The sequence below is a fragment of the Aethalodelphis obliquidens genome, unplaced genomic scaffold (assembly GCF_003676395.1).
Source record: "Aethalodelphis obliquidens isolate GAN/ISIS:26980383/991018 unplaced genomic scaffold, ASM367639v1 scaffold12, whole genome shotgun sequence".
Lineage (NCBI taxonomy): Eukaryota > Metazoa > Chordata > Mammalia > Artiodactyla > Delphinidae > Aethalodelphis > Aethalodelphis obliquidens.
Genome location: NW_020837956.1, coordinates 28,500,089 through 28,513,983, shown reverse-complemented (window position 1 = coordinate 28,513,983; position 13,895 = coordinate 28,500,089). Strand labels below are relative to the sequence as shown.

The window sequence follows — 13,895 nt, the reverse complement described above, 5'->3', positions numbered from 1 at the left end:
TAAACAAGACTTTTCCTCAGACTTTTTGTACAACTGAAAACATTTACCAAACATAAAATGAGTGCAACTTCCCATTGGTGCTACTTCTCCAAACTGGTCCTCTAATACCTAGAGGCTGCTGCTACCTCATGCATTCATTACAAAAACAACAAAATTACATGAAAACTGGGACTTCCCTGGTGGTCCACTAGGTAAGACTCCATGCTCCCAATGCAGGGGGCCTGGGTTCAATCCTTGGTCCAGGAACTAGATCCCTCAAGCGTGCCACAACTGAAGAGTCTGCATGCTGCAACTAAGAAGCCTGTATGTCCCAGCTAAAAGATCCCACATGCAGCAACAAAGACCTGGCGCACCCTAATAAATAAATATTTTTTAAAAAATTACATGAAAACTTAATTGATTCACATAAGTCAATACACACAAAGAGTAACTTAAGCTGCTTATAAAATATTCTTAGTAGTCATACTCTTTGGACTGTTTTTAGTGAACATAATCATTGAGCATTAGTGGTATCCATTGAAAACAGGTACTAAAGTCCTTAAGAATACCTTAGTCTCTTCAGCATAGTAAATCACTTATGCAAATTTTCCAACAAAATTCATTTGTTTAGCAATACCTTTTCTTATCCATATGACAAAGGTAAACGTAAATCCAGGTGTAAGTATTTCTGGCAGACCATTAGCCTTCACAGACTTAATATTAGAAGTCTCTAGGAACCACCATCAACACCTAGTAACCTGTTATTTATCTGGGGGTACAAATTGAATCACACACTTTTCTAGTGGTGCTGGACAAGTCACTCAGGTGGTAACTAAGCCAGGAACCATAAATATTTTTTTGATATTTGCTACTCATTTGTCCACGTACTTCATGGGGGAATTACATACTTGTTTTACCAGCATTAAGAACAGTACTGTATAACTGACTTGACTATATTAAGGAAAAGTCAAATTTTACATTTTGAATAAAACTTGGCAAAAAAAATGTGTTATCAATATACAGACTCCCAGAAACCAGAAATCTTCAAAGACTCTAGCTCAAATCTTCTAACTAAGATTAGAAATTAAGATTGTTTCAGCACCGGCATTAAGACATTAAATAAAAGTTAACCAAATAGTTATGTGCAAGAATACTTTAGCTCTTTGAGATCAATCTCAGATATCATATTTCTCAAGGAGATTAAATAGGGTAAATATATACTTACTTAATGCAAATATAAGACAAGGTTTTTTTTTTCCCTTAGAATTCTCTCAAAGGCGAATCACCATATATTTGAGTCCTTACAAAGTCTCTTGTATTACAAGGCATTCTCTCAATTGGTTTAGTTTAAGAAATAAAATACTGCTTATGGAAATTCTTTTCTTTCTTTGAAAAACAAAATACTGTTTAGAGAAGATCTACACACTAAAACAACCTCAATCAATGCTAGTTTTTCATGCTTTTACATATCACCTGAGAGAAGTAGGTCAAATAACTTAGATGGAAATGAAGATAATTATTAGATAATGCAAAGTGGCTCTAATGCGTCCAAGATACATGTGAAATGTCCAAGATATATCATGAAGTGAGTCCCCCAAAAGCAGTATTTCTAAATTAATGTTCTTATATGTAATTTAATATGCCATCACCCTAAAAGTGGAACAAGCAGACATTATATGCCTCATGACATAATGTAATACAAAACAGTACCACCAATGAAGAATTACTGCCTAAAAAAACCCCCCAGTAAACATCAATCTAATAATAAAGCTGCTAGATCTAAATACTGATTTATCAGAAATATGAGAGAGAGAGAGAGAGCAAAGTCAATAGATAACACAAGGAAGCAATCGCCCAATCTAGAATACGGAAAAAAGAAAAAATTCACCTCATTTCACTATCAATGAAATTTTTAAAAGAGGAGGAGAGGGAGAACTATTATATACACTAAAAGACTTAAAAGTCAAATACATTGTATAAACCTTGCTTGACTCCTGATTCTAACAAACCAACTATAAAAAAACTTTTTAGAAAATCAGGGAATTCTAGATATAGAATGGGTATTAGATGATATTAAGGAATTTTGTTAGCTGTGATAATAGCAAGAAGATTGCATTTTTTAATAAGTTCTCATCAGTAAGAGAATTTATGCTTAAACTGGCTACTGTCTGGGATTTGCTTTGAAATATTCAAAAAAGTAAAATATGGGTATAAAGATTTCACACACTGTTGAATATGGATGATAGATCTCCAAGGGTGTACTGTACTATTCTACTTGTGCTTGAAAATTTCCATAAGTTTAACAAAATAACAATATGACAAGCAGCCATGTGAAGCAGGTGGTATTTAAGCTGGGCCCTGAAGGATAGGTACAATTTGGACACCCCCTCCACCACACACACACACACGCACACACACACTTTTAAACAAAACATTTATAAACTGCAACTTATAAAGTGGGTTACTCTCCAGAAAGTTAACTGACTTATGGTCCAAGCTGTTGTTTAAACCTAACATCACTTATTATTTCAACCATATTTTTGACAAGTAGTATATGAAATTTAAAAAAACAAAACAAAACTGATTTCCAAATGAGCATAAACCTCCTTGCACTAATTTCTATCAGACACCATCCCCCAAAGAGAACAAGAGAATGTACTGAGCACTTGATTTTATGCCAGAGATGATACTAGGAACATTATATTTAATTCTCATTACAATTCAGCAAAGTAGGTATTGTATACCTACTTTACAAATAAGGAAATTGTGGTCAATTTCCCTACCGTAATAGACAAAGCTACTAAAATGGCAGAGGATTCAACACCATCAAGACTTCAAAAGCTCCATGCTCTTTTCTATACCAACCAAGCATAAACCATCACTCTGTTCCCCAACCTTCCTTTTGCTAAACTATTCCAGTCCCCTGGACAGCTCTTTGCCATTTATCTCTTCATGTGCAGATCCTACAAATCCCTTAAAGTTTGGCTCAAATGCCACTTTCTCCATTAAAACCTCCTCCAAGTCATCTTTTTCTCAATTCTCATGGCATTTAATTTATATTTTTCAATGTATTAATATCATCTTATCCATCAGACTTTAAAACTTCTCTCAATCAGAATTATGATAGAAAAAACATGAACCACAATTTTGCACTTTCTGGTTATGCCAGTGTTCTGTGAAATGTTAACAGTCATGAGGAAGGAGACCAAAAGAAGGATACTAAATACTGTAATAGGGAGAGAGGGAAAATGATAATATTATCAACTATACACCTATTAAAAAGCATGAAATGGATACATTTACGCATACATGGAAAAAATTCTAGGATACTAAGTGAAAAGGCAAGGTGAAAACAGTGTTTCTATCATTCCACTTTTGTAAAACAGAAAACAATCAGAAAGAGTGACACAACCATTAACAGTGGTCACATCAGGAAAAGGGTATGCATGATTTTTATTTTACATTTTATAGTTCTATACTCTGAATATTTGCCATTTGTTACTTATATTTTTAAAATATTTAAAATATATACACGTTAAAAATCACTATAAACAAGTTAACTTGGAAATCAATAGTCTTATATGGTAGAACTCAAATATACATACACCTATACATAAGAGAGGTTATCATGACTTATCAACAAACATAACAGAAAAACATCTTTTCAATAAATTAAGCATCACTTAAAAATATTCTCTGGAATTCCCTGGCGGTCCAGTGGTTAGGACTCAGTGCTCTCACTGCCATGGGCCCAGGTTCAATCCCACCCCTTATCTGTAAACTTTTAAGGGTTTTTAAGATGATATAAAGGAATTTACACATATACCCAATACCTACTATAGTAACTATCTCTAGCCACACCTTCATGAGACTTTGAGTTTAAAAAAAATCAAAATCCAATTTGTAGATCTAAATATTCTATCATCACCTTATTTAAAGGAATTACACTGTGGTCAGCACTTAGTTTTTTAAATCTAAGTTAGTTCTACCTTACTCTTTGATATATTTCTGCAAAGTGTTTAAAAAAAACAATGGAGCCAACCAAATCATACATTTAAACACAATATTTGACAGTATGCTATAACAAACATGATTTACGTATTTCTAGCTTTCAAAGTATTTCATAGTATTGTTCTTTGTAAGTATTCTTTGACAAAAAGTTAGGAAAGAAGAGGTGAGCTGGTTTAAAAACAATTTACCATCACTCCCTACCACTCAAGACTATCACTGACCCGAATTCAGAAAATCCCAATGGAAGCCAAAATACTCCAGTTTCACACAGCAATGTGAATACATAAAATTAATCACTAGAGGAAGCTAACTCCAAGTCTGGTGCCCTGAAGGTTAATTATCCGGGGTAAAATACACCACATTAAAATCTGAAATGGATCAAAGATGTGCCCTTCTCAGTACACATAGTGAGGATCTGTAAATTGATCCTCAGGAAACTAAACGTGCTAACATTTTGGAAACACTTCATGTACTCCTCAGGGATATTAGCACCTCAATTTTAAGGTCACTGGTTCTCAAATCCTCACACTACATCAGAATCTAGACAGAAGGTTTGAAAACTACTAACACTAAGATCCCACCTATCTAAGACTTATTTGAATTAGTCTGGGCAGGGAGAAAGGCACAGATTTTTATTAGCATTTTTAAGCTCTCCAGGCAATGCTTCCCTGTGCAGATAGGATTGAAAGCCTTACATACACCATACCACCTACAGCTAAGGGATATATTCACAAGCACCCTAATGGTTTTCCAATTAAAAAATTTTGTGTCATTCATCATGGTGTAACAGAAACAGAAACCAGAACCAAAAGATCTAGAATATGGTACCATGTTTGCCTCTAACTAGCTGAATGAACTCAGACCACTTGAACTCTCTGGTTCTGTTTCCCCATTTACAGATGAGAATAACAATGCTTCCTCATAAGGTTATTGTGCAGACTAAAATAGATAATATGTGAAATTGTAATATAAGTCCTTTCTAGAATATTAACTCATCATAATGAGTGAACATATTTTTTTCTGTTTAAGACTCAATATATAATCCTTTGACACAGTAATTTCTCTTCTGGTAATTTAACTTACATAAACAATAACATAAAAAGATGAACTGAATAATGGTATTTGCTGCAGCACTGCCTGCAGTGGTTCAAAAACAGAAAATGAACAACCTAAACTCGACAAAAATGCGTTAGCAAAATAAAAAGCCATACACTAAGTATTACAAGTTATTAAAGTTATATGTACTAATACAATAAAATATCCATGATATTAAATAAAAACACCAAGTTGCATAAGGTGTGTAACCTGATCCCAGTTTTGTTTAACAAAAGAGGGGCAATGTATATATTTGTGTGGAGTATGAAAAAAATAAACATCTAACTTTGGTAGGAGAGGGGGTAGGTGTTGGTTTTATCTTTTTATATTTCTGTGTTGTAAGGCTTGTTGACATTAGCAAATGAAAGTTTTTTTTTAAAAAGGTCCTATATTAATACAGTTTAAACACATTATAATTTAGAAGCTTTATCACAGTCAATAGAGTACAAGCAATCTTGTGCTATTTTCAGTTCAGTTTAGTACTAGGCTGAATGCCCAACAACAGAAGACTTGTCTAGAATGGCTACCTAGTAATTTTCAATTGTTACACAGTATCAATAGAATCAGTACGGCACCAAGGAGAAATAACTGAAGAAATGTTAATTAGGTTGTAACAGAGGACTAAAGGAAATCATTTGAGTTCATGGTCTGAGACAACTGGAAAAAATAAAAACCACTTTAAGCAGCAGACTTTAGTGCAGTTTTTAAAAGATTTTTTCTTCCGACAAAAATTTTCCAAAGTGTGTTCCTTAATCACCAATGCACAGTGTTCTTTAAAATAAGAGGTTTCTCGTCCAATACATTTAAGATATGCTGCTCCCCAGCACCCACTTGTTCTTTTGCAAGCTGAGTACATGGTCATTCTGGAATTCATTCTCTGTGATAACAGCATAGTAAAGGCTCTGAGAAGTCCCACAATTAAAACTGTTTAACTGGGAATTTCCTGGCAGTCTGGTGGTTATGACTCTGCGCTTACACTGCTGAAGGCCTGGGTTCCATCCCTGGTTGAGGAACTAAGATCCTACAAGCAGCACAGTGCGACATGCATGCATGCATAAATAAATAAATCTGCTTAACTTTAACCCAGTATTATTGTAACTTTCTGTAAGCATGTTAACACAAAGCTGATTATTTTGAGAAGCAGCTATTTCTAGTCATTTCCAAGAAAAAAATGAACAAGTTATCTATTTCAACTTTCTTGAACTTTTGTCTAGGAAAAGTCATAACCTATGACGGTTAAAAGGTTTTAAAATGTTTAGTTCATGATAGGCATAATAAATAGTCTAAGAAAAATATTAGCTGTACAAATCTTTGAATTAAACAAATATGAGGAAATTTTTTAGGTGATGAATATGAATTGTGATTTTTTAAAAAGTTCCTCAAATATTCAAAAACAAGCCTTGAATTGGTGATCTGTTTCCCAATAACTTTAAAGTGATATGACCAAACCAATTTCCTAAAGACATAAAAGTTTAAAAAAAAAAAAATTCTAAGTTGTTGCTTAGAAAACAACCAAAAACCAAACACCTAGACTGCAGTGTCTGAAAAGAGAAAACAAATCTATGTCAGTTTCAGGGAGTACTAAGTTATATGCCATAAAAAGTGTCTGTGGCAGAAATAGTCTTGAGTATAATCTAAATGAAATTTACTCTATATTCATTTAAATAAAAATTTTTGGAAGAAGGCACACCAAGTAACTCATAGGAAATGTACACAATAAAACAAAAACTAATCTTAGGAAAATAAGCAAATACTAAATAACAAAAACAGTAAGAACTTTAACTTCTGAAAGACACAAAGATGGGGGGGTGACACAGCACATTACAAAAAATTTTCATTATCCAATTCCTTGGAGACATCCTTATTTCTAACACTAAGCTTTAAAAGAAATCTCTTATATGGGGTATTATAGAGAACACAGAGTTGTAATAGAAAATATGCTCAACAACTCTCTTCGCAGATGCAAGGTTTCAGAATCTCATTTTTTTAGAGTCAATCCCTGAAGGAAAGTCATGTGTCTAACTCCTCTAACACAATCCAGGGAAAGCGATTCACAGTAATTATGTTAAGGGTTGCTGGAAAATATAGTCTGAATCTTCCCAAGATGTAATCTTGGATCTCCAAAGTCTTCTTCAGAATTATTCAAATTAAAAAAGGCCCTGGATTTCCCTAGTGGCGCAGTGGTTAAGAATCCGCCTACCAATGCAGGGGACACGTGTTTGATCCCTGGTCTGGGAAGATCCCACATGCCGCGAAGCAACTAAGCCGGTGCACCAAAACTACTGAGCCCACGTGCCACAACTACTGAAGTCCTCGTGCCTAGAGCCCGTGCTCCTCAACGAGAGAAGCCACGACAGTGAGAAGCCCACGCACCGCAATGAAGAGTAGCCCCTGCTCACCGCAACTAGAGAAAGCCGGTGCACAGCAACGATGACCCAACGCAACCAAATAAATAAATACATTAAAAAAAAAAAAGGCCCTTTAATCTCGTGTGCTGCTACCTGTATCTCCAATCAAATCTTTTCAATTCTCCTCCTTACCTCCACTTTAAGCTCTGCCATTCTCCCCTATCTGGGTCACTACACATACTAAACCCTCTGGCTAAATGCTACTACTTCACCCATCTCTTGACTAAATTAACTTTTCTAAGTCTTTTTATAGTCAACTTTACCTCTTCTGGAAAGCTTTTCCTGACCCCCTGCAGTGTCTACCTAAGTCCAGAGCACTTTTGCAACACCACCTCCAGTGGCACTTAGTGTACTGCACTGTGTAAACATGAGTTTAATCATCTTCCTCTCCACTGTAAACATAAGCTTATAGTTACAGTAAAACTATAAGAACAGGGATCACTGTACCACTAACATCTAAGGACAATCTGGCACATGATAGGCCTGCAAACCTCAAAAAATGAATGCAAGTTTCTGGTAGTCTACCTTGATGAAATGATACAACTTAGAATATCCAGAGTAACAAATGGGCTGAAAGTCAGGTAATACTCCATGAGTATCTTCTCAACCAGACTTACCATAAAAATTAACAATTTATCTTTGGCAAGATCCTTGAATACTCCTATTTTTGCCAGTGTAGGAGCCAAATAATTTAGAGATTAAATGAAGGCACCTTTGGATGAAAAGCAATCAATTATATTTCAACTGCAAGGTGGTCTAAGAAAACATCTGTAGGCAAAACCTGGAGCTATCACCTTCTCTAAACTCCAAATCTTAATTCTGTTTGTTAAATTGGTTTCAAATGACTCAGGTTTTGCCACATAAAGTACAACGTTTTGCATTAAATCATGCTAAAAGTGCTAATACTACATAGATGTTAAATAAATGACCTGGTCACCAAAATGGAAGACACAAGTAGCTCCTTCCTGTATACAATTCTTTGTTGGTATGTAACAAAGTCATACCATAGTCCATATTTTTCTCTACCAACAATGTGCCTCATTTGACTGCTTAGCAAAAGACCTGTACTTAGAGTCAGCCTGCCTCTGCCATTTATTTAGCTTTTTTTAACGTGAGAATGAATAAAACCATCTTATACATTAGTGAAGACTATCTCCTGCTGATCTCTTTCAGAAACAGTGCCTAAAATCAGAGATTACCACCTTGAGATCTAGAACTTGCTACTCTTGACATAAAATGTCCAGTAAAACTGAAACCACAAAGATTTCTCTAAAACTAGTCTCTCTACAAACTTTTTTTCTGGGGGACTAAAGGAAAAAAAGAAAAAAGTTAAACCCCCCCCATACTATTTTTTATGTATTCTGGTGGTTTTATTTTCCTAGGCAGGTATCGAATACGTGGTTTTGTAATATCACTTTACAGTCAATTTCACCAAATCCCTTCCAGGAAGCAGATTTTTGGAGATTTTTATGGCCCAAATATACATATCACCCTAGGGAGGTGAAAATGGCTGCCTTCTTTTGCTGTACCATTTGCAGTCAAAGTATTCTTACACCCTAACTACCCCTTCTCCCTTCACACTTCTTCCCCCTTTTTGTATTTGGTAGCTACAGTGAAATTCTGGAATATATATATAAGGTGTACACAATCTAGATGTTTTCTAGTACTCTATAATCTTTTCTCGCTCCATAAGAGAATAGTAAGAGAAGAAGAAGTGAAAATCTGTGATATGTAAACTGAAAATGGATGGGATTACAGAAGCTATATTTGCAGAGGTGGTATATACTAAAGAAACTATCTTTTTGCCAACATGCTTGAATAACCATCCCTTTTAACTTCTTTTTTTGAATTTTTGAATTTTATTTATTTATTTATACAGCAGGTTCTTATCCCTTTATAATTCTTTAATGCACTTTAGAAAAATGAGTCAGGCAAGGGCCAAACACAACTTTTCATTTTAAGAAAAATCAATGAGGGACTTCCCTGGTGGTGCAGTGGTTAAGAATCCGCCTGCCAATGCAGGGGACACGGGTTCGATCCCTGGTCTGGGAAGATCCCACATGCCGTGGAGCAACTAAGGCCCTGCGCCACAATTACTGAGCCTGCGCTCTAAAGCCCGTGTGCCACAACTACGTGCCTAGAGCCCGTGCTCCGCAACAAGAGAAGCCACTGCAATGAGAAGCATGTGCACCACAACGAAGAGTAGCCCCCACTCGCTGCAACTAGAGAAAGCCTGTGCACAGCAACGAAGACCCAATGCAGCCAAAAATAAATAAATAAATACGATAAAATAAAATAAATTTAAAAAGTCAATGAAACAAAACCTTCTGCAATTTCAATAAGAATTAAAATGACCCTCTGTGGGAATTCCCTGGCGGTCCAGTGGTTAGGACTGAGCGCTTTCACTGCTGTGGGCCGGGATTCAATCCCTGGTTGGGGAACTAAGACCCCGCAAGCCTCGCGGCATGGCCAAAAAAAAAAACTCTTTGGAAGCTGACACTTGTGTTCAATTAGGCAAGCTTTAATTTCTCATTTATAAATAAGCTGGATCTTTTGAGTTACTGAAAGGAAAAGTCACTAGGGAAAAAATATTACTAAGCTTATGTCTCTAAGCATACTGCTACATGAAAATCTGAGAAGAAAAAGCATATGCCATGCACCTACCTATACAATAATTCTATACAATGTATCACTGGAAAAGCATGAAAATAATATTTCTCTGTAAATTCACTTTTCCACTGCAAAAGCAACTTTAAAAAATGTCTTCTATCTATATTGCTAAATATAAAAATCACTATTTAAACGTTAGCTTCTAAATGATAGGGTTTGAAGAAACCTTTTTCCCACCACATCAGAATTCAGGAGTGAGAGACATTAGGAGTTAGGCTGATGGTAATCTAAATAGCTCCTTTATTACTGAAAAGCTACACTGGAAAGCATAATCTAAACCTAGAGGAACAGGGCTTCCTAACACCACACCCCACAATTATCCTAACACAGTCACAGGTAGCACCGGACAACCATGGTCCTCCTCCAGAAAGGGACAGAGTCTATCCCTGGTGGCCTCCAGAAAAAGCAAAGTGCTTTCTGCAGGGGGCAGGCGCCCAAAGAGAAAGAGGAAAGGGGCTGAGCGTACTTGATCAGTTCCTTCTTACAAACTCATCAAAGGGAAGAGTGAGAAGGTGGGACAATGGGAGCAAGTCAGACTATTTTTATGCTTTCTTAAGAACAGCAAAAAATCTAATATGTCACAAACCAATTTACACTATTATAAGTACAATTATTATCTTAATCACACCTGTCAGTAAAAATGGCCTTAAACTGTGAATGCAAGCTAGACGAAGCCATATGTGGTACAAGCATTCAGATGTCTAAAATATGTATCCACAAGTCTTAAAAACATGAGAAAATACGGAATATTTTCCTATCTTAGAAACGCAACGAATTCAAAGGTTGTTAAATTAGAAACTACAAAGAACTTGAGTCCAGGAGATAGAACCAACCTCCACTTAAAATTATGAAGATCCTATCAGTATCTATAAAAAGGGGACCGTCTGGTCACTGAGAAGATTGGTTTTGGATGTCACACCTGGCTCAAATCTCTGATAATTACTTCTGTAAATAGGATAAGTACCTGCACAAGAAAATAAATTATCTTTCAACACCAGAAATGTTTATAGACAAGTATGGAAGGTTTAAGAAACAAAATCCTCATATTCGTATCTGTGTTAAGACTGCATTATTTGGTTTATATACTTGTAATGCCTAAGAAAAACTGGCCTATTTAAAGTGACAACCTTGTAACACCAACTTTAATACGGCAGTAATTAACTTACTTTTAAAAAAGCTGAAATCTTACTAATATCAAAACATCAAAGAACTTTAGACTCAAATTAAGAAAACCATGTGTTAAAATTAAACAGTTTAAACTGTTTGAAGATGTTTAAGCTTGTTAATCGCAAATCTAACTTGAAGATAAGAGACCTGTGCAAATAACAAAAATGAACTTTACAAAAAACTGAACTTTAGAAGTGAGAGCGTGGCATGGACATATATACACTACCAAATGTGAAATAGCTAGCTAGTGGGAAGCAGCCGCATAGCACAGGGAGATCAGCTCGGTGCTTTGTGACCACCTAGAGGGGAGGGATAGGGAGGGTGGGAGGGAGATGCAAGAGGGAGGAGATATGGCGATATATGTATATGTATAGCTGATTCACTTTGTTATACAGCAGAAAGTAACACAACATTGTAAAGCAATTATACTCCAATAAAGATGTTAAAAAAAAAAAAACCAGGATTCTGAAATATAACTTTAATTTTTTAAAAAATACAGCTTACTTCATACAAAAACCGCCCTCAAGGACACCGAAAGACAATTCTAAAATAACTGAATTTCACCAAAAATTGGACTTTTAAAGACATTCTTGAAATAAGGGAAATGCCAGCAACTATTTAGGACTGTGCAGATAAAGCAAATCATTTTTTAAAAGGATATTAAAAAACTAAGAACAGAAACGTATCCAATTAAAACTATTTATCTTTGTGTTTTTAACCGGATTCCTAGCCAGAAATCCTTAAATCATCCTCCAATGCTCCAGGTCACATGGTGAAGAGTCACCTATTAAACATGAATCCAAGCAGTAAACAAGCTTTTAAAATCCTTAGGTAACACCCTTTATTAAAATTTTCTTGGTATACAATACCTTTACAAGTATTACATTTCTCTCAAGCATTTAAAAGCCTTTATCTAATAAAGCTTTCCTCAAAAAACTTCACCCCAAAAAATCTGTCACCAGTTTTCTTAAGTTAAAATCTCACAAAGTACTAAAGTCCAGATTTTAACATGATTGTCTTATTACACCTAATACGTCCGCAATTCCCATCCTACCCAAATGTTTAAATATGTGTTACAATGAAAAGCTAAGAAAAATCGGTTTTCCCCTAGCTATGTTCTCATAAGTAACAGTAACTTTTACACGCGTGTTTGGGCATACAACTTTTAACAATTTGTCTTCCCCAAATTTGGCCCAGTTCAGATACAAAACGACTGCTAAAATGTTTTAAGTCCCTAATCTCTTCTTTGGTTTTAATGTACACATTTCCCTAAATATCGAAATCTGTTCCGATAACAAAAACACAACATTCCTGACACACCGAACCCAAGTCGCCTTTTCTTTCAAACCCACACCTGTCTACCGGAAGCTTTTCCTGCACACACTCGGGCCCTCGAGAATTCCCACACTTGTTTTCATAAGCCCACGCCTTCCTCTTCGCCCACTTCCAACTCGCACGCTTCTCGGGATCCACCCGGCCTCTCCCCCCCATTCCCGGCCCAAGGGCTGGGCGAGCGGGCGGACAGCTCGGTCTCTAACCCCGAGCGCGCCGAAGCCAAAGGAAGAGCCGGGCGGGCCACCCAGCGCCGCGAGGCTGAGGCGCAGGGAGGAAAGGAAGCGGGAAAGCCGAGAGCACCCCCCGCCGGGCCCACACCCCCTTCCGGCACCCCTCCCCCGGCATTGTGCGAGCGGGCCCAAGGCCGCAGCCGTCCCGGGCAGCCCGCAGGCCCCATCCACCCTCCCTCCGGCAGGCGGCCCCCGCCAAGGCCGCCACACAAAGCCCGGGGAGCCAACCCCACGGCGCCAGAGCACGGGGAGAGGGTGCAAGCGCGACTGACTTACGGGGCTGCTGCGGCCGCGCTGCCTCAGCCGGGGACACCGACCGTTGGGCACACGGCGGCGTCGCTCTTGGCCGTCCTCCCCTCCTCCGCCTTCGGTGGTGGCAATATCTTCTTTCTCCACCTACCTCCCTCCCCCCCACCCCACCTCCTCCTTCTCCTCCCCCTCCTCCTCCGAACCACCGAAGTACCGAGGGTGAGACACAGAGACTCACAACAACATGGCTGCCACCGCCGCCTCCCCTCCCCTCCCCCCAGGCCACCGGGCGCGCGCAAGGCACTCCGGGAAATAAGGGAGGGGAGCACTCACCGAGGTGCCGCTCCTCTCAGTGGCTTCCGACGCTTCTCCCGCGCTCCGGGCGCCGGCCGGCGGGAGTTCTGCGCGTGCGCACGCTTTCTGCGCTCGCGCGTTTTGGCCTTCCCTCCCGCGTGTGCTCCCCCGCCCTCACCTCTCGGGCTAGCTGCCGGTTCTGCGCTCGGCAGGGGCGCCAGGCGGGAGTTCGCGCCGTGCTCGGGAGCGCGCTCCGGGGTCTGAAGGCGCAGGCGTGGTGTTTCCGAAGTCGGCTTACGTCTCTGTCTTCCCGCGTGGGGCCTAGTCTTCAGAACTCGTTTACCCTCGGCTTCCTGCCCCGTAGCTCATTGTTCTCCCCCAGCTGCCTGTGCGGGTATCAGCGCCCCCGACCTCGGTGTACTACTCCTCGCACTTCGCTTTCGTGGTGCTGGCACCC

General features: G+C 38.4%; 1 protein-coding gene across 10 annotated transcripts in view; it reads right to left on the bottom strand.

The window, feature by feature from the left end:
* The window catches only part of PUM2 (pumilio RNA binding family member 2), a 92,108-nt gene extending 78,690 nt beyond the window's left edge, over positions 1–13,418 (bottom strand). For 5 of the 10 annotated variants that reach the window (XM_027113758.1, XM_027113750.1, XM_027113751.1 and 2 more), the window contains exon 1: positions 13,172–13,300. The gene's annotated coding sequence lies outside the window, so the exon portion shown is untranslated. Of the gene's footprint in view, positions 1–13,171 lie in introns of all 10 variants that reach the window. The other 5 variants (XM_027113759.1, XM_027113761.1, XM_027113753.1 and 2 more) reach the window with 3 other exon arrangements.
* Positions 13,419–13,895: the final 477 nt, after the last annotated feature.